This window comes from Pseudorca crassidens, chromosome 20 (genome assembly GCF_039906515.1).
Source record: "Pseudorca crassidens isolate mPseCra1 chromosome 20, mPseCra1.hap1, whole genome shotgun sequence".
Taxonomy (NCBI): Eukaryota; Metazoa; Chordata; class Mammalia; order Artiodactyla; family Delphinidae; genus Pseudorca; species Pseudorca crassidens.
In genome coordinates, this window is record NC_090315.1 from 52052777 (window position 1) to 52071706 (window position 18930).

At 41.4% G+C, this 18930-nt stretch overlaps 1 long non-coding RNA gene across 1 annotated transcript in view; it reads right to left on the reverse strand.

Annotated features, from left to right (window-relative positions):
• Positions 1–18930, reverse strand: part of LOC137215516 (uncharacterized) — a 69669-nt gene that overhangs the window by 26988 nt on the left and 23751 nt on the right. The window lies entirely within an intron of this gene.

Consider the following 18930-nt stretch of genomic DNA (forward strand, 5'->3'; position numbering starts at 1 on the left):
CAGGGAAGAATGCTGGACCATCATTCATGGCTGACTCCATACCAGCCTCAGGGTTTCCAGACCCTCTGGGGCCAACTACCTAGGGGCCAGAGCGTGTCCTTCTCTGGGGTCACCCACACAGGCTGTGCTGACTCTCAGGGCGTGCACTCTGATCACCGCAGGGTATCTGAGGAGGGAGGCGCTGTACTTCACAAAATGCCACCCGGTATACTTCTGGTACCGGCTCACCAGTGAGCAGAGACTAGGTTTCAAGGCACTGTACAAAAAAAGATGCAAATGTCACGTGAGTGGCCTCCTAAGCCTTTTTTCTCTGCAGCCCAGGCACTGGTGGTTGTCCCACGTCCTTGTGTCCAGGGCTCTCTCCCTTCTATCTCCCTCTGTGGATGACCCCTGCTCTCTCACCTTCCTCCTATTCCCTGGCCGCCTCCTGCCCGTTTCCCTCCTGTTCCCTGCCCCCCTCACTCTTTCCTTTAGCCTCTACCTGTATTCAGACCCTTGTCTTTTTAGGGTGGGGTTGTGAACAGGAGTGGGTAGCAGGTGGCAACAAGCCCTGGGTCTCTCTCCACCTCTAGGTTCAGCCATGCCTCCTCTGCTGGCGCCCTTGCCCTCAACCTGATTTCAAAGAGTGTGTGTGGCAACAGAGAGCCTGTGACTACCATATATGGGAAGGAAACCAGTCCTTGTACGCCATGTGTGCCCTCACGTGCTATGGTCACTGTGAATGGACCAGAATCCAGACCCATAATTATCAACCCGAAACCACTACTCCAGAAACAATTCCTGAGATGCTTACCTTTTACATTATAGGGTTTTAATATTGTTTTTTGACGTGGCTATTCTTAACAGAATTGAGTTAGTTTTGTATACATTCATTGAGATGAACACTTAAGTTTAGTTTACTTTCTGCAAGTAGTGTATGCATCAATAAAACTTATAAAAATAAATCCCAAGCTTGTGAACTCGACCCTGGTAACAAATTCCTTTTATCTTCTCAATTCTTCAATCACCTCTTATCTCTTATTCATCCAGCAACAGCATGCCTGACCTTAATCCCTCTCATTCCAGAGTTCCTGACATTTCCTCAACCTACCAAAAGCAAGAGCCCTGGGCTCACACAAAGGGATAAATCCAGAGAGACTGGAGTCAGTCTCCACCTGACATGCCCTGACCCTTTCCCACATGATATGCAGAAGTAAGAATTACTGGGCCAGGGAGAAAAAATATTCCTTATTCCCACTGAATCAAGACTCCTTTGCAAATATAAAAATCATTCTTTGTCAGAGTAAAGTCCTGAAAATAAAATATGAAACTCAGGCTTTTACAAGAACAAAAAGAGGAATATTTTTAGGACTTCAAACTCAAAAGGCACACAATATGAAGAAAAATATTAATAAATTTGACTACTTTAAAAATAAAACATCTTTCCAAAAGTAAAATAAAGCACCATGAACACTATAAAAATATAAGATGCAGACATAGATTGGAATGATAGCAGACTTACAGCATTATGGTAAAAATGAGGTCTCAACAATGAATGTTTTAAGGAATTAATTGAAGTTTTCCTTTGAACACCATTTTTCCCCTTGAAAATTTTCCACAGTCCTTCTGAAAACAGTGTCTTCTCTCTTTATTCATTTTATTCAATTAATTTTTTTCAATTTTGGAATAATTTTGGATTTACCAAAAAAAGTACCAAAATGATTACAGAGAATTCATATGTACCCTTTACCCAGTTTGCCCTAATGATAACATCTTATGTAATGATGATACATTTGGCAAAACTAAGTAATTAACATGAATACAATACTATGAACTGAATGACACTCTGTTCAGACTTCTACACCTTTTCCTTTCACCTGTGCCAGAACCCAAACCTGGATACTGCAGAAATTAGTCAACCTGCCTCCTCGGTCTTCTCTGGTCTGTGATAGCTTTTTAGTTTAACTTTGTTTTTGATGACCTTGCAATTTTTCTGGTCAGGTGTTTCACAGGCTGTTCCTCAGTTTGGGTTTGGCTGATGTGTTTTCATGATCAGACTGGGGCTATCAATTTTGGGGAAGAGGACCACAAAGAGGAAATATTTTTTCATTGCACCACATCACAAGTACATAGCATTGACACTACATCACTCATGATATTAATAATGACTACTTGGTTAAGGTGGTGTCTGCCAGGGTTCTCCACTGTAAAGCCATGATTTTTCCTTTTCTACACTCTATTGACCATGCCCATAGTTATTTTTTTTTCTATAACTGAACAATGGAATTTAGAAACCCATACCTGGGCGCTGGGTTGTTCACTGTCACTGGGGTCACTGCTTCCAGGCCCTCTCAGTAAACAGAGCTACTAATTCATGTATATACACATAGACATAACTACTTCTATATCTCCCTCAATATATATTAAATAAACATGAGTTCATACTATCTCCAACTACAGAGTAATACAGGGTTAATTCTAGCCCTCAACCCTTGATTATTTGTACATTTTTTCTCTGACAATAAGAAACCTGATTCCCATTTTATATAACTTATTTACTTATTTGTTCGACTCTAGTATACATATAAAGTAGTTTCAGAATTTTCAACATATACACCTGTGAAAATAATTTTATCAACTAGAGTATCAGGTTTATGTAGTTTTTACATACATCTACTCAGATTTATGGTCCTACCCTTGGGCACAAAGCTTCCCGAAGCATCTGTGTCCATTCTGAGAGAGGAAGCCCTGCAGGGGAGATGGTGTTCCTGGCCCAGACTCAGAAATCTGGGCGGACTTACATGCGGTGTCAGGAATAAAGGCACTGCCTGGTAATTACACCTCTACAATCCCCACCTAATTTATCCAGACTCCCAATTTCAAGTTTCCAAGAAGGAGGTCCTCCCATTAAAAGCTCTCAGAATAAGACAGAGCTCCTGGAAAAAGAATTAAGAATCTGAGTGGGTATAGTTATGGTTAATAAGCATAATGGGAGGCTTCAAAATCCATAGACCAATTGCCTGTGATCTCATCCTCCCTGGAGTTCAACTATCCACCCTGGAATCAAAGGATGATTCAAAAAATAGAGCAACTATGGGACAGATGGCATACCTGTCACAGACTGGGGGAACCAAATGGGCACAAGGAGGTTTTCTGTGACTACAAGGCCACACACACACATACACACATAGACGCACACATACACACACACACAGTTACAAAAATGTTTTAAAATATTTGTGTATACATTGATAACATATATTTCCTAGCTTAGTGTGGTGAGTGCCTAAGTGAAATAAAATCTATCAGTGGCCCAGGCAACAGATACTCACCAAAAGCAAAAATCTATAAAAGACAAATTGACAAATTGCGCCTCATTAAAATGTAAGACTCCCACACTTCAAAAGCTGTAATTCCAAAAATAAAACAATAAGCTTCGGAAAGAAGTGTTATATGCAAAATATATATTATCTGACAAACAACCTGTATCCAGAATACCTTAAAGAAAATTTAAAAACCTCTTACCACTCAATAATAAAAAGAGAAACAATACAAATGGGCAAAGTATTTGAACATTTTATAAAACACGGTACATGAATGTCTAATAGTCCATTACAACATTTATTGGAAAAATATATGTAAAACCTCTGCAGGATACAACTTCACATCCACTACAGTGGCTAAATTAATGACTGATAATACCAAGTGTTGACAAGGATTTGAAGTACCTGGAACTCTTCTTTTTTTTTCTTTTAATTAATTTATTTGTTTTTTTGTTTGTTTTTGCGGTATGCAGGCCTCTGACTGTTGTGGCCTCTCCTGTTGCAGAGCACAGGCTCCAGACGCGCAGGCTCAGCGGCCATGGCTCACGGGCCCAGCCGCTCCGCGGCATGTGGGTTCTTCTCAGACCGGGGCACGAACCCATGTCCCCTGCATGAGCAGGCGGACTCTCAACCACTGCGCCACCAGGGAAGCCCCTAATTTATTTATTTTATTTATTTTTGGCTGTGTTGGGTCTTCGTTGCTGTGTGTGGGCTTTCTCTAGTTGAGGTGAGCAGGGGCTACTCTTCCTTGCGGTGTGCGGGCTTCTCATTGCAGTGGCTTCTCTTGTGGCGGAGCATGGGCTCTAGGCACGTGGGCTTCAGTAGTTGAGGCACGCAGGCTCAGTAATTGTGGCTCGTGGGCTCTAGAGCACAGGCTCCGGAGTTGTGGTGTACAGGCTTAGTTGCTCTGCAGCATGTGGGATCTTCTCAGACCAGGGCTCGAGCCCGTGTCCCCTGCATTGGCAGGTGGATTCTTAACCACTGCACCACCCAGGGAATCCCCTGGAACTCTTCTAAATTGCTCTTGGGAGTACAAAATATGACAACCAATTTGGAAAAAGCCCAACAGTTTCTTATGAAGCTAATGATAAAATTATCATATGATCAACAGATTACAGCCTTAGAATTTACACAAATAATGAAAGCATATGACAACAGAGACTGGTAAGGACTGTATATGACAGCTTTATTCATAATGGCCAAAATCTTGAGAGAAAACAATTTTCCATCAGAAATTGATTGAATAAACAAATTTTGGTTTATTCATACATTGTAACAGTGACTAATAAGAAAGGGAATGAACTATTAGTACAGGCAACATGGATAAATTTTAAAATGACTGTGCTGAGAGGAAGAAGCCATTTACCAAAGAGATTATGCTATATTAACTTATTTATATTAAATTCTAAAATACGCAAAATTAATCAATATTTATAGAAATTAGGTCAATGTCTGTCCAAAGCTGGCATGGGTGAATGATTAACTCCAAAGGGATATGAGGGAATTGAAGTATTTATGCTATTGTTCTGTATCTTGACCGAGGTATTGTTACATAGTGTGTTTATTCATAAAAATTCTTTAGACTGTGTGATTGAAATGTGCATGTCGTGTTGTGTGTCCATTTCTTTAACATATTTGATTAAATTGGTAACCATCATTTTATTACTTCTTATATCTATCCCAGTTATATTTTTGGAGACCAAGATCCAAGTCACTGACTGTCTGTAGCCCTAGTAGGAGTCACATCAAAAAATAAAATACCTAGGAATAAACCTGACCAAGGAGGTGAAAGACATATATGCTGAAAATCATAAAACACTGATAAAGGAAATTGATGATGGTTCAAAGAAATGTAAAGATATTCCACTCTCTTGGATTGGAAGAATTAATATCGTTTAAACAGCCATACTACCCAAAGCAATCTACAGATTTAATGTGATTCCTATCAAAATACCCATGACATTTTTCATGGAACTAGAACAAACAATCCTAAAAGTTATATGGGACCACAAAAGACCCAGAATTGCCAAAGTAATTTTGAGGAAAAAGAACAAAGCTGGAGGCATAACCCTCCTAGACTTCAGATAATACTACAAAGCTATAGTAATCAAAACAGTGTGATACTGGCGCAAAAACAGATATATGGATCAATGGAACAGAATAGACAGCCCAGAAATAAACCCATACCTCTAGAGTTAATTAATCTACAGTAAAGGAGGCAAGAATAGACAGTGGAGAAAAGACAGTCTCTTCAGCAAGTGGTGCTGGGAAAGCTGGACAGCCTCATGTAAATCAGTGAAATCAGAACACTTCCTCACACCATATACAAAAATAAACTCAAAATGGTTTAAAGACCTAACTATAAATCATGACACCATAAAACTCCTAGAAAGGAACATTGGCAAAACATTCTCAGACATAAATTGTGGCAATATTTTCTTAGATCCAACTCCCGAGGCAAAAAGAAATAAAAGGAAAAATAAATAAATGGGGCCTATTCCAACTTAAGAGCTTTTGCACAGCAAAGGAAATCATCAACAAAATGAAAAGACAACCTATTGAAAGGAGAATATATTTACAAATGATGCGACCAACAGGGCTTAATTTCCAAAATTTACAAACAGGTCATACAACTCAATATCAGAAAAACAAACAACCAATCGAAAAAAGGGCAGAAGACCTAAATAGACATTTCTCCAAAAAAGACATACAGATGGCCAACAGGCACATGAAAAGATGCTCACCATTGCTAATTATTAGAGAAATGCAAATCAAAACCACAGTGAGGTAGCACCTCGCACTGGACAGAATGGTTATCACCAAAAAGCCTAAAAATAATAAATGTTGGAGAGTGTGTGGAGAAAAGGGAACTCTCCTACACTGTTTGTGGGAATGTAAATTGGTGCAGCCACTATGGAAAACAGTATGGAGGTTCCTTAAATATCTAAAAATAGAGCTGCATTACGATCCAGCAATCCCACTCCTGAACATATACCTGGAAAAGATGAAAACTCTAATTCAAAATGATACATGTGCCCCAATGTTCATAGCAGCACTATTTACAATAGTTAAGACATGGAAACAACCCAAGTGCCAATCAACAGACAACTGGTTTAAGAAGATATGGCATATATATACAATGGAATATTACTCAGCCATAAAAAAGAGTGAAATATTGTCATTTGCAGCAACATAGATGGACCTAGAGATTATCATACTAAGTAAGTCAGACAAAGACAAATATCAGGGGCTTCCCTGGTGGCACAGTGGTTGAGAATCCTCCTGCCAATGCAGGGAACGTGGGTTCGATCCCTGGTCCAGGAAGATCCCACATGCCACAGAGCAACTAAGCCCATGTGCCATAACTACTGAGCCTGTGCGCCACAACTACTGAGCCCCCATGCTGCAACTACTGAAGCCCAAGTGCTTAGAGCCCATGCTCCACAATGAGAAGCCACCGCAATGAGAAGCCCATGCACCACAACGAAGAGTAGACCCCACTCGCTGCAACTAGAGAAAGCCCACACACAGCAATGAAGACCCAACACAGCCAAAAATAAACAAAATAAATAAATTTATGAAAAAAAGACAAATATCATATGATATGACTTATATGTGGAATCTAAGATATAATATAAATGAATCTATATACAAAACAGAAACAGACTCGCAGACACAGAAAACAAACTTATGGTACCAAAGGGGAAAGGGAGTGGAGGGAGGGCTAAGTTAGGAGTATGTGATTAACATACATGCTACTATACATAAAATATATAAGTAGCAAGGATTTACTGTATAACACAGGAAACTATATTCAGTATCTCATAATAACCTATAGCGGAAAATAATCTGAATATACATATGCAACTTAATCACTTTACACCTGAAACTAACACAATATTATAAATCAACTATACTTCAATTTAAAAAAAAAAACTCCAAGGAGAAATGTGTGTGTTTCCTATGGACACCGCTCTATCAAATTCTACAACTCCTAGTATTCCTCTTACCAGAATCTGGATCAAGAAAGAAAACACAAACCACTTAAGTGTTATTAGATTTGAGGAGGTTGGCATGACGTCTGTGAGGGTCTTATTCAAGTTATTTCAGAACAACTGTTCACACAGTTTAGACAGGTGCTTGGTTTGGTAAATTGTACACCTTGAAGACAGGGCAGGAGAAATCTTGCCTATATGACTGTATGAGTATGAGTAAGCAGTGACCACTATCCCTACGGAAATCTCTCTGGAGGATGCAGAAAGCAGAGCAAAGTTTACCACGTCTTAATTCTGTGCCCTGTTCAATGCAGACAATAGAAAAAAGGTGGAACAGAAGATGAAGGATTGGCAGAGTCCTGGGAGGAGAGGGAAGGAACAAAAAGACAGCAAGTGGAGCAAACAGTAGCAAGTAAAGCAGGTAGTGACAACAGAGAACAGGGAAGATCAGAAGCTCATCAAAGAGAAAGGGCAAACACAGATTTAAAAAAAGGAACTACGGAACGGCCAAGAGGATAGAGAGGAGAGGAGGAAAGGAAGAGGGAGAGGCAGCAAGGCACAAAGAGAGTAGGCACCAGGTCCTGGGCTGAAAGAACAGCGGATGGGTCATTCATGGTAGAATGACCTGTCCTGTAGATATGGAGAAGGTATCTTAGTTATACTCTTTTCCGTATTTCATGCTACGTCTATTCAATTTTGATTTACTGTTACTCAAAACTGCTCATGAAGACAGAAGTCAAATTTGGAAGGTCAGCACACTGTGTCCACTCTGTGGTTTAAGTGAATCTAGTCCTAATGGCCTCAGGAAACCCCAGGCAGGGAAACAAATCAGCTATGGATGAGCAGTCCCGGGAGGGAGCACAATGTTCTAAGTTACTAAAGACAGATTATATTTCTGTTCTGTTGGCCAAAACTGAGGGTTCCATGCCAGCGGGTGAGAGAAGGCAAAGGGCTAGGGGGTGTGTGACTCATCCTAGATTAGGTATTTTTGCTGAAAACTCCACTCAGGAATGTAACCATGCTAATTTTCCTTACCACTAGCATAGATAAATTCAAATTTCTCCTCAAGAGATCTGATCACCTGTGGAGGAAAGAGAGTGATATGGCACTCAGGAATATGTGTGGGGTGGAATGACTGTGGTGTTTGTGTGTAACCCAGACCTGTTAGACTCCAGACACCCTCCCTGCACATTCTCTCAGTCAGAATCTTCCGTTGGCCAAAATCTTCTGTTCTCGAGGGGAGACACCTATGGGGAGGAACTGGTAGGGTTTCCCTGCTAATGCGCTCTCATAGGGCTACATTTTCCTGCTGACACGGCCAAGCCCTAGAATAAAGCAGCAATGATTGAGAGGGTGGAAAGAGTATGCATGGGACCCCTCATGTCTAGGTATTCAAGATCCCACTCATGTGCCTCCAGCCAAGACTCAAAATACAAAATGTGCAGCCCCACTGCACTCATACCTGGGATCCTTCCCTCAACCACCTGAGCAGGGTGAACTCTCACCCCTTCGAACCAAATGTTGAAACACCACAGCAAAGGACCTTGCATTCTTCTTTTTCTTTTTTAAGATTTTTTTTTGATGTGGACCATTTTTTTTAAGTCTTTATTGAATTTGTTATAATACTGCTTCTGTTTTATGTTTCAGTTTTTTGCCCGTGAGGCATGTGGGATCTTAGCTCCCCGACTAGAGATCGAACCTGCACCCCCTGCATTGGAAGGCGAAGTCTTAACCACTGGACCGCCAGGGAAGTCCCCAGGACCTTGCATTCTTAACAGACTCCCCAACTTCTAAGCAACAATCCAGTGGTGTAATAGTGCACAAGAGCAGGCATGGTGATGAGAGGCAGGAAGAGGCAGAGACCACCAGGAAGGTGGGAGCCAGGTGGGAGCGTGGGGGATAAGGAAAGATTTAGGAAAAGACCTTCTTGCAGTCTCCCTGTCTTTAATTGACATAATATTGACAGGGTGTAGATAAATAATACTAGTGACTTATGATAAGTATTCTTTTAATCACCATGAGAAACACAGAGGTTAAATAAATAGAGCATGGACTCAAGGTGCTTGGGTTAAAATCCAAGTTGCATGAACTTCCGACTGAAGTACCTCAGCACAAGTCATTCAACAGCTTTTTGCCTCAGATTCCTCAACTATGAAATGCAGGTAATCACAGAACTTCTCTTACAGGATTACCGACAAGGTTACACGTTTAATGCACGGAATACACTTGAGGTATGACCCGAAACCAAGTGAACACTCAAAAACTATGGATTTGTATTGTATTCTCTATGGTTAGTAGTTACTGTTACTAACATAGCTTTAATAAGTCACGATCTACCTCTTTTACACCTCACAAATACTCATAAAAATATAGATTTATCCCCCTAATTTATAAGTATCTCTTCATTCCTAATTATAGGATTAATTTCAATTATAAAGGCAAAAGTAATATCAACGATGCATCATAACTATCCCAATTTTGTATAGATTAAGGGACAACAACAGGATTCACCAGGGTAGTATTAATCATGGGTATAATGTTATACTAATGTAAATTAACAGTGTACCGAAATCATCCCCATTTCCTAAAGGGAAATCAATACTCCCAAAGAGAATGCCAACATTCTTATGACGACTTTCTTGGCCCTGGTTATAAAGGTCCCGGGATATGAAAGAACTCTGTAAACTCTGTAATCTGCTCAGAGATTAGTCCCCACAGTCGTTACCCCCCATTTTCCTTCTAAGTTGGCCGTGAATTTTCTTGGACACAGCCATGTCCCTACACCCTCACCCCATGCTGGCCACTCACCAGAGTGAGGCCATGCCCTAGTCTCCCCCCTCCTCTGAGAATGCCCAAGTCTACGCAAGCACACAGCCACAACATACCCCAACAAACAACATACAATCTTTTTGAGGCTATAAGCCCTGACTTCAATCACACACCCTGCCTTTTGCCTGAGGAGGAGGTCACAAATAGGTCAAAGATCAGTTTCTTGTCCCCATGCCCTCTTCTAGGGCCTCTCGGCGCCACCATTGAACTCATCCAGCCCCCCTGCATAAGCAAGGGAGAGAAATGCTATTGAATACATTGCATTTGGTGGTGACAGAATAGTCAGAGATATCAGTGCAGTGAGCATTCATGTCTATTTTACTATATATTCAGATACTCAGATGCAGAAATAATTATAGATATGCTTATATACAAAATTAGCAGTATATATATATATATATAATCTATTTATTGAATAGATATTTACTGAATATTTATTTATTCATTTGTTTCTTTGTCTGTTTCTTGGCTCTGTCTCCTGAGCAGACCTAGAAGCACTGACACCCTGAAAGCAATGAGCACATTCAGTGCACAGATCTTGGTTTCTAAACACCATTATCCATTAAAGGGAAACCAGAGCTCTTTGGAAAAAGGGCTGAATACAGGGCTGGGCCAGGTAAAACACAAGATGATCCCATCTATGTTATAAGGACACATGAATCAATATGAAAGAACGCCCAATAGACAAGGCTGGAACCATTTTCCTAGAAAACTATATAACAAATGGAAAAATTAAAATATGGGACAGGGCTTCCCTGGTGGCACAGTGGTTGAGAGTCCGCCTGCCGATGCAGGGGACACGGGTTCATGCCCTGGTCTGGGAAGATCCCACATGCCACGGAGCGGCTAGGCCCATGAACCATGGCCGCTGAGCCTGCGCGTCCGGAGCCTGTGCTCCACAACGGGAGAGGCCACAACAGTGAGAGGCCCGCGCACCGCAAAAATAAATAAATAAATAAATAAATAAATAAATAAAATATGGGACAATTTTCCTAGCAAAATATATAATATTGAATTATACCCCAAAGAAAAAAATAAATATCCATCAGCCCATACCAATATTTATAAAATATTGAATAAATAAATAAATGGAGGGAACAAATCTTCCTTATGGAAGAATTCCAAATAACATGTTGAGATACCTGCCTTCTAAGAAGTGGAAATTCATTTCCTTCCCCTTCAGTATGGGGAGGACTTGCCATATGCCAAAGAATAGAATATGGAAAGAAGAAAATCATGATTTTATAATAGAGAAGTAGTGAAGAAAGATCTTAAGCAAGCAATCAAGCTAATTTCAGCAGTGATAATTTTTACTGAAACCATATATCCCCTGACATGATGCAATGAGAAACACACTCTACCTCTGAGTATATTTTAGAAATATACTTTCTCTCTTTTCAAAGTGAAATTTACTTAAATATGTAATGAATGCATTATATTTAAATTACAATTCCTTTGTAAGCCTCTGCTATAACGTACTAAATTTATGACTATATCTATAACCACTGACTCTAAACTAATGCAAAAAAATTAAATGCTGACCATTACAGATTTGCCCTCATTTTTTTTTCTTGTTGAATTTTCTCATCTAGGATCCACTAAGTTAATGCAAAAACTTAACCTCAAAATTTGACTACTGGAGTGTAGGGGTCTTGCCTTCTGGTCTTTCAGGATGTTTGCTGAGAATGTGACTCAAATGAGGTCCTTCCCTATGAGACTGCAACTCATGTTGTTAATGACAGAAGATGGAAATGTCTTAACCTTCATGATGCTTGGTATATATATGTTAAAAAATAATGCTCTTAGTAATTTCCAGATTTTCTTACAAGCATGTTCCATATTTCTTTCACATACTCTGAGCTCAGTTTTTATTTTTGCAGGCTGAGGGAAATTTAGGGATCTGTATAACATTTGGTTGATACCACCATTGCTTGTCAGGGAGGTGAGTAAGGCAAACAAATGATAAGGATCAGATCTTCCACTAATTTAAGTGATCTGGGTGTGTGGTTAACACATGCTCTTGACACCACAGCATTTCTATGTGGATGTAACTATCCCTCCTTTCCACATATGATTCTGTATTTAGGCTTTAGGAATGCCTAACATTAAGGGTGAAAAAAATGTAGTGGATTTTCCCCTCAAGTTAGGCAATTTTCTAAAACTTATTTCATGATCTTGTTCCTTAATGATTCAACTAAGCGAAAACAGATAACAAGATAACATCACTAAGCCTGTGAATTCATTCATGATGCAACACCAAGCGTTACTAATCCCAGCATCAGATGTGAGCCTACTTTGAAGGGTGATGAAGGGTGACATTCTGGGGCTCTGTTGATGATTAGTTAGATGCTCTCCTTTGAAGAGACTTACAAATAAAACAAACAACCGTGAATGAAATGATTAAACAGGGCCTGTGAAGACCTTCAGAGACTGTTGTGGGTTTAGGCAAATAAGAGAGTGCATTAGGTTGTAAGAGACAGAAAAGTAGCTCAAAGTAACTTAAGCAAAAGAGGAAGAATTTATGGGATCTCACAGTGAGGAAATACAGAACTGCCTCTGGCTTCAGACCTGGCTTGACACGAAGACTGAGTACCTTGAGGCCTCCTGATCTGCCTCTCCACCTCACACTCTCTGGATTCTTTTGGCGCCTTTCCTCCGATGGGCTACTATCTGCCGGCTCAGCCACCCCACTGAAAAAAGGCAGTCTTTTCTCTTTTCAGGCATGAAAATTTCCAAGGAGTCCACCCCGGGATCATGTGCCCTTCACCGACCGGTCACTAAGGTCTGGGCTGTGGTACTCCAATTGGACGGGCTTGGCCCAAGCCTTGACTCCTCTGTCCAGGGAAGGGTGGGGCCAGGTGATTCATGGACCAAAGGGCCACAAGGGTGAGGGAGGAGAAGTTCCTAAAAGAGAAGAGGAGCGCCACTTTCAGAAAACAGGGGACGGACATCACAGCCCCTATAGCTCTCTCAAGCGAAAGTGTTCTCTGACCAGAGACACCTGTGATCACATGGCAATCATCCACCAGGGCCTAAGAGAATGCCCCAGAGCGGGCCTCATACACCATTCACTACCCTGTTACTGTTCTGAGCAAGGTCTACCCAAGCACAGCTATGGAGAGACGCTTCTGTCTGTTGCAGCTTTGTGGATCTGTGCACTCCTTCTGGAGCCCCTCTCTCTCACACCGTAGGGACAGGCTCCCAGAAGCCATGTGTGTACCACGTGATTTGGCTCTACCCACAGCTGACTGGTAAAAGGCAAGTCTCAGAACTGAACTCATCAGATATTTGCTGAGGAACTTGGAATTGGGGCCGACAAGGCAGATCTTCCTATGTGGCTAAACACGAAACAAGGGAATTTGAGAGCTTTGTGTGGTTAGGATTTTCATTCAGAAACAAGGAAAGCAGGGGGCTCAGAAGTAAATAACAAAGATATAGAGAGAGGTGTGGAGAGAGGTATAAGGATGTTTGGACAGAGGTATAGGCAGAGGGCAGAGAAAGAAACCTCAGGATTTCCAGTTTCTGATTCCATCCCTCCTGAAGTTCAGCTGCTTTCCATCCAATGTGCCATGAGGTAGGCCCTGATTCCTTACCTCCCTTTTAATGAGCTCACCAGAGCTGGGTTCTCTTACTTTCAACCCAGCATCCTAACCACTATAACAAGTGTTAGGAGATGGGCCAGTGAGTAGGGAGGCTGTTTTCTAGGCACAGGACCGTGGCACAACACAACACATCGCTGACAAAACTCACTCAGTCCCAGGGGTGCTGAGGCTGAGCTGTTCCACAAAGCCCATGAGCATCAAACTAGACCACCAGAGAAACATACCAGGTTGGAAGAACTGAGTGATGTTCTGCCTGTGCAGGAGGGAGAAGATAGACTCAAGATGGTCCCTGGCAGCTAGGATGTGTGTTTTAGCCGCTCCATCATACTAAAAGAGGGTCATGGGACTTCTCTGGCGGTCCAGTGGTTAAGACTCCACGCCCCCAATGCAGGCGGCCCGGGTTCCATCACTGGTCAGGGAACTAAGATCCCACATGCCACACGGCACGGCCTGAAAAATAACATAACAACATAACAACATAACAGAACATAATATAAAATAGGGTCATGTAACCTGGGGCCAGCAAGACAGTCCTGGTTGAAAATATTCTCTAACATCAGCCTGGATGCTATCACAGTGCTCTCTTAAGCATTCATTTATGGTCACACTTACTCAAGATAACACAGCTAAAACTGTTTCCCAGATCTAGGAAGAAGATTTTAACCCACGCGTCACAGTGTCAAGAGAACAATAATATTTCACCTGAATTCATAAGGCTCCAGCAATGCTAACAACAAGCACCACATTGTTAACTGCATGTAGTATGAACAGATAAAAAGGAAAAGTCCTGAGCAGTTTTCTAATTGTAGGACCTTGAACAAATTACTTGAACTTTCTGGGCATCAGTGTACTTCTTAGTAAAAAAAAAAAAAATTGTTAAATAGCCATCACTTCTTAGGGTTATTGTGAAAATTAAATGTGCCAATATGAAGTGCTTCATACAGCGCCTAGCATATAGTAAGTGCTAAATAAATATCAGCTTTTAGTATTACTACTAAAATTATACGGCTGCCTCCACCAAGTTAATTTCAAAAGCACATGAACTCTTTCCTTGTCCAAAATTATTCACACACCATTCTATTACACATTCATCACTTTGGATTGCCAAATCTCTATTGTAATGCAGAAAACTCTAGTAGGAAACGTGAAATACCACATTCAAGACTTTTATAGTTTTCAAAGTAGAGGGACTTCCCTGGTGGCGCAGTGGTTAATAATCCACCTGCCAATGCAGGGGACATGGGTTCAATCCCTGGTCTGGGAAGATCCCACATGCTGCAGAGCACCTAAGCCCGTGAGCCACAACTACTGAGCCTGCACGCCACAATTACTGAGACTGTGCTCTAGAGCCCGTGAGCCACAACTACTGAAGCCCATGCACCTAGAGCCCGAGCTCCACAACAAAAGAAGCCACTGCAATGAGAAGCCCGCGCACTGCAACAAAGAGTAGCCCCTGTTCACCTCAACTAGAGAAAGCCCACGCACAGCAACAAAAACCCAATGCAACCAAAAAAAATAAATAAATTTTTAAATCCCTTAAAAAAAGAAAAGTAGATTATTTCCTCCTAATGGGTTTTAACAAAGAGAAAGGTGAGATTAACCACAACACTATTCTGACAAGTACAGATTTGGACAAGTGACATAGAAGTAGGTGGGCAGTGTTATAAGTGGTGGGCTGAGAACAAAACGTCTTGATGGAAAATTTGATGATATCACGATGATCTGTAATTCTCAGTATTCACCAGGCAGATGAGCTGGTGTCCTTAGAAATACTCTAGACTGTCAAAGCTCCATAATTTTGGGAGCACATGTCTACATATCCAAATCATATATTTTCCTGCCATCTACTGGTCATTTCTGAGAAGGACCACAGTCTTTACGTGAGCAGAGATGGCAGGAGGGTCTTGATGCTTCTCTTCTTTCTTGGCCTACCTGGGGCCTTGCCCACAAACCTCACTGGAGCTGTGGAGTGTGAACTGGGTTTGTGGGATAAGTGACAGGGCTTTTGGGGTTGATGACGGTGGTGTATGGAGACACTGATGGACATATGTGGGGTAGTGAGTATCGATCTGTGGGCTTACAGAATGGGGTTTATATTTTCAGGAATGGGTTGTCTGTGGACTTTTATATCCCATCGAGACCAGTCATTGGATGTAGGCTGCCGCTTATGGGTAGGAAACCAGTCCTTGCATTCCAAGTGTGTGCCCTCCATGACTGGTGGCTGTGAATGGACCCAAGTTGATGTGGCGCCCAATCCTTCCCCTCCGAAGAAGAATCCTGATGTACACCTGCCCACTTACAGCCTGAATCCCAACAGTTCCCCAGCACACACGATAACTTTTCTGGACACAACTCTACCGTTCCACCCAAGGACCCCACCAGCTCATCCAACTGTTAATCCTATGACCTTTCCATCCAGACCACTAACAACTACGTGGAATGCAAAAACTCCTCCAGTTCATTTAAACTACTTGAAGTAGTCCAAGCAGTACTTCAGCCTGTCCTTTCACTGTAGGGTTATAATGTTTGGTTCCTTGATGTGGGAAATGGGGACAAGCTGGGGTGATTTTGTGAAAGTTTATTGAGTTGTACCCTTAAGTTTTGTTTACTTTCTATAAGTAACATATGCATTAATAAAATTTATGAAAATAAATCTCAGGATAACAAACTCCATCCTGATGAAAAATCTCCTTGATCCTCTGTATTCTTCATTTACCTTTTTTTTTTTTTTTTTTTGTGCGGCACGCGGGCCTCTCACTGTTGTGGCCTCTCCCGTTCCGGAGCACAGGCTCCAACGCGCAGGCTCAGCGGCCATGGCTCACGGGCCCAGCCGCTCCGCGGCACGTGGGATCCTCCCGGATCAGGGCACGAACCCGCGTCCCCTACATCGGCAGGCGGACTCTCAACCTCTGCGCCACCAGGGAAGCCCTTCATTTACCTTTTATCTCTTATTCATCCAGCAAACTCATGCCTGACCCTAACCCTTCCCATTCCAAAATTCCTGCCATCTTCTCACTCCATCCAAAGCAAAACACAGCCTGGACAAAGAAACAGATCCAGTGGGATTTGGAGTCAAACTCCACCTGACATGCCCCGAACATTCCCTAGATGATTTGCTGAACCCAAGAATCATTGGGCAAGAGAAGGGAGGGTATTCCAGCTCCCAAAGAGTAAAACTTTTAAAATTTTATCATAACACAAAGGAGGCTATCTTTAGGACTTCAAGATACAAAAGGCACAAAATATGCAGGAAATTGTTAGTGAGTTTGACTACTTTTAAGTAAAACATGTTTCCAAAAATAAAATGCAGCACAGCCAACATTATGACAACACAGTAAGGTGCAGACACAAGTTAGAGTTGTAGGAGATGTACGGCAGATATGAGTCTGAACAGTTCATATTTTGGGAACTGATTAAATGTCTCCTTTTAACATAATTTCACAACACCAAACTCTTCTAGAGTCCTTCAAAGACAGCGCATTCTCTATTTTGTTTTGTTCTATTCATTTTTAGACTTTAGAATAAATTTAGATTTGCAGAAAAGATTCTAAGAGGGTACACAGAATTGTTTACAGCCTTAACCTCGTTTGCCCTAAGGAGAATATCTTACATAACCAGGGTACATTTGTCAAAACTGAAAAGTTAATATGGGCACAGTACTATTAGCTAAATGACAGACCCTGTTCAGATTTCACCAGTTTCCCCACTAATGTCGTTTTCTGTGCCAGAATCTATTCCAGGTCGCAGCATTTAGTCACCATGTTTCCTTCGTCTCCTCTGACCTGCGACAGTTTCTTAGTCCTTTTTTGTACAACTTAGAAAATGTAAACAGTATTGATCATATATTTTGTACTATATCCCTCGATTTCTGTCTCCTGTATTCTCATTATTAGACTAGGGTTACATTTTTTATGGGAGAAAAAAATCCCCGAAGAGCAAGTACCCTTCGCATGAAATCATAACAGGAGTACGTCATATGCCCGTGGTATCTCTGGTGATGTTAATCCTGATCATTTGGTTAAGGTGGTTTCTACCATGTCTTCTCCACTGTAAAGCCACTTTTTCTTTTCTCTCTCCATACCCTATCTTTTCTTTTCTTTTTTTTTGGCCGCACCGCAAGGCTTGTGGGATCTCAGCTCCCCAACCAGGGATTGAACCTGCGCCCTCAGGGATGAAAGTGCAGAGTCCTAACCACTGGACTTCCAAGGGAATTCCCTCCATACCCTAACATTAGGAAGTGAGCTAGAAGTCCAGCCTACACTCCAGGGAAGGGAAAGTAATTGGAATACGTTCAAATTGTTCTATAAGGAAGATCGACCTCCTTTCCCCCCATCTATTTATGCATTCAATGATTCATTCACATTTTCATAGACTCGTGGATATTTAGTTTCTTGGGTTATATAATCCAGTACTAGTATTATCTATGTATTTGCTCAAATTGTTCCAGCTTTGCTTACTGGGAGCAATTTCAGGTTGGCTCCTGTACCCATTTGCAAACCCCATATTTTTTAAAATCAGAGAATGGTATTTAAAAGCCAGTATCTGGAAGAGTAATGTCAGCAAAATGGCAGCTCTAAGCTCTTGTCTCCCCACAGACACATCAAAAACAGAAACTATCAGAACCAATTTTATCAGAACTCTCCAGCAATCAACAATGTACCTCAATTAAGCCAATGCTGAATCAAGAAAAAAATGAATCTTCAAAATTGCAGAAAAGTTTTGTGGTTATTTTACTTGCCCTTATTCCACCCCTCTCCCCAGCCAAGCAGCAGTTTTAAAGCAGTAGCAACCTGCATTCCCTGAAAGGAACGCTTCTCCCTGGATCAGGAAGGAACTGAGTAGATCTTTTTTTCAAATTACTGTATATCTGTTCAGATCTGTCTGGGGGCTACCTATAAAACTAATAAAAGTTCCTCATCTCTGTTTCATCTAACTTGGAAGCCAGCATAACAGAGCAGAAAAGTAACAGGCATTCCTCAGAAACACTACAAGGCCTATTAACTACCCTCAGATGCCTGGGGCAAAAATATTACCTTCAAAACATTCAATAGATTGCTTAAGGCCAGAGAGCAAAACTTCAGAGCAAAATCTGGGAAGACTTTCTCTGGGAAATCACGCATTCAAAAGCACTCACATAGACAGGGAAGTTAGAAGGTTATGCACAGGCCCAGGACAAGGCACATGCTCAGAACAGACCTGAGA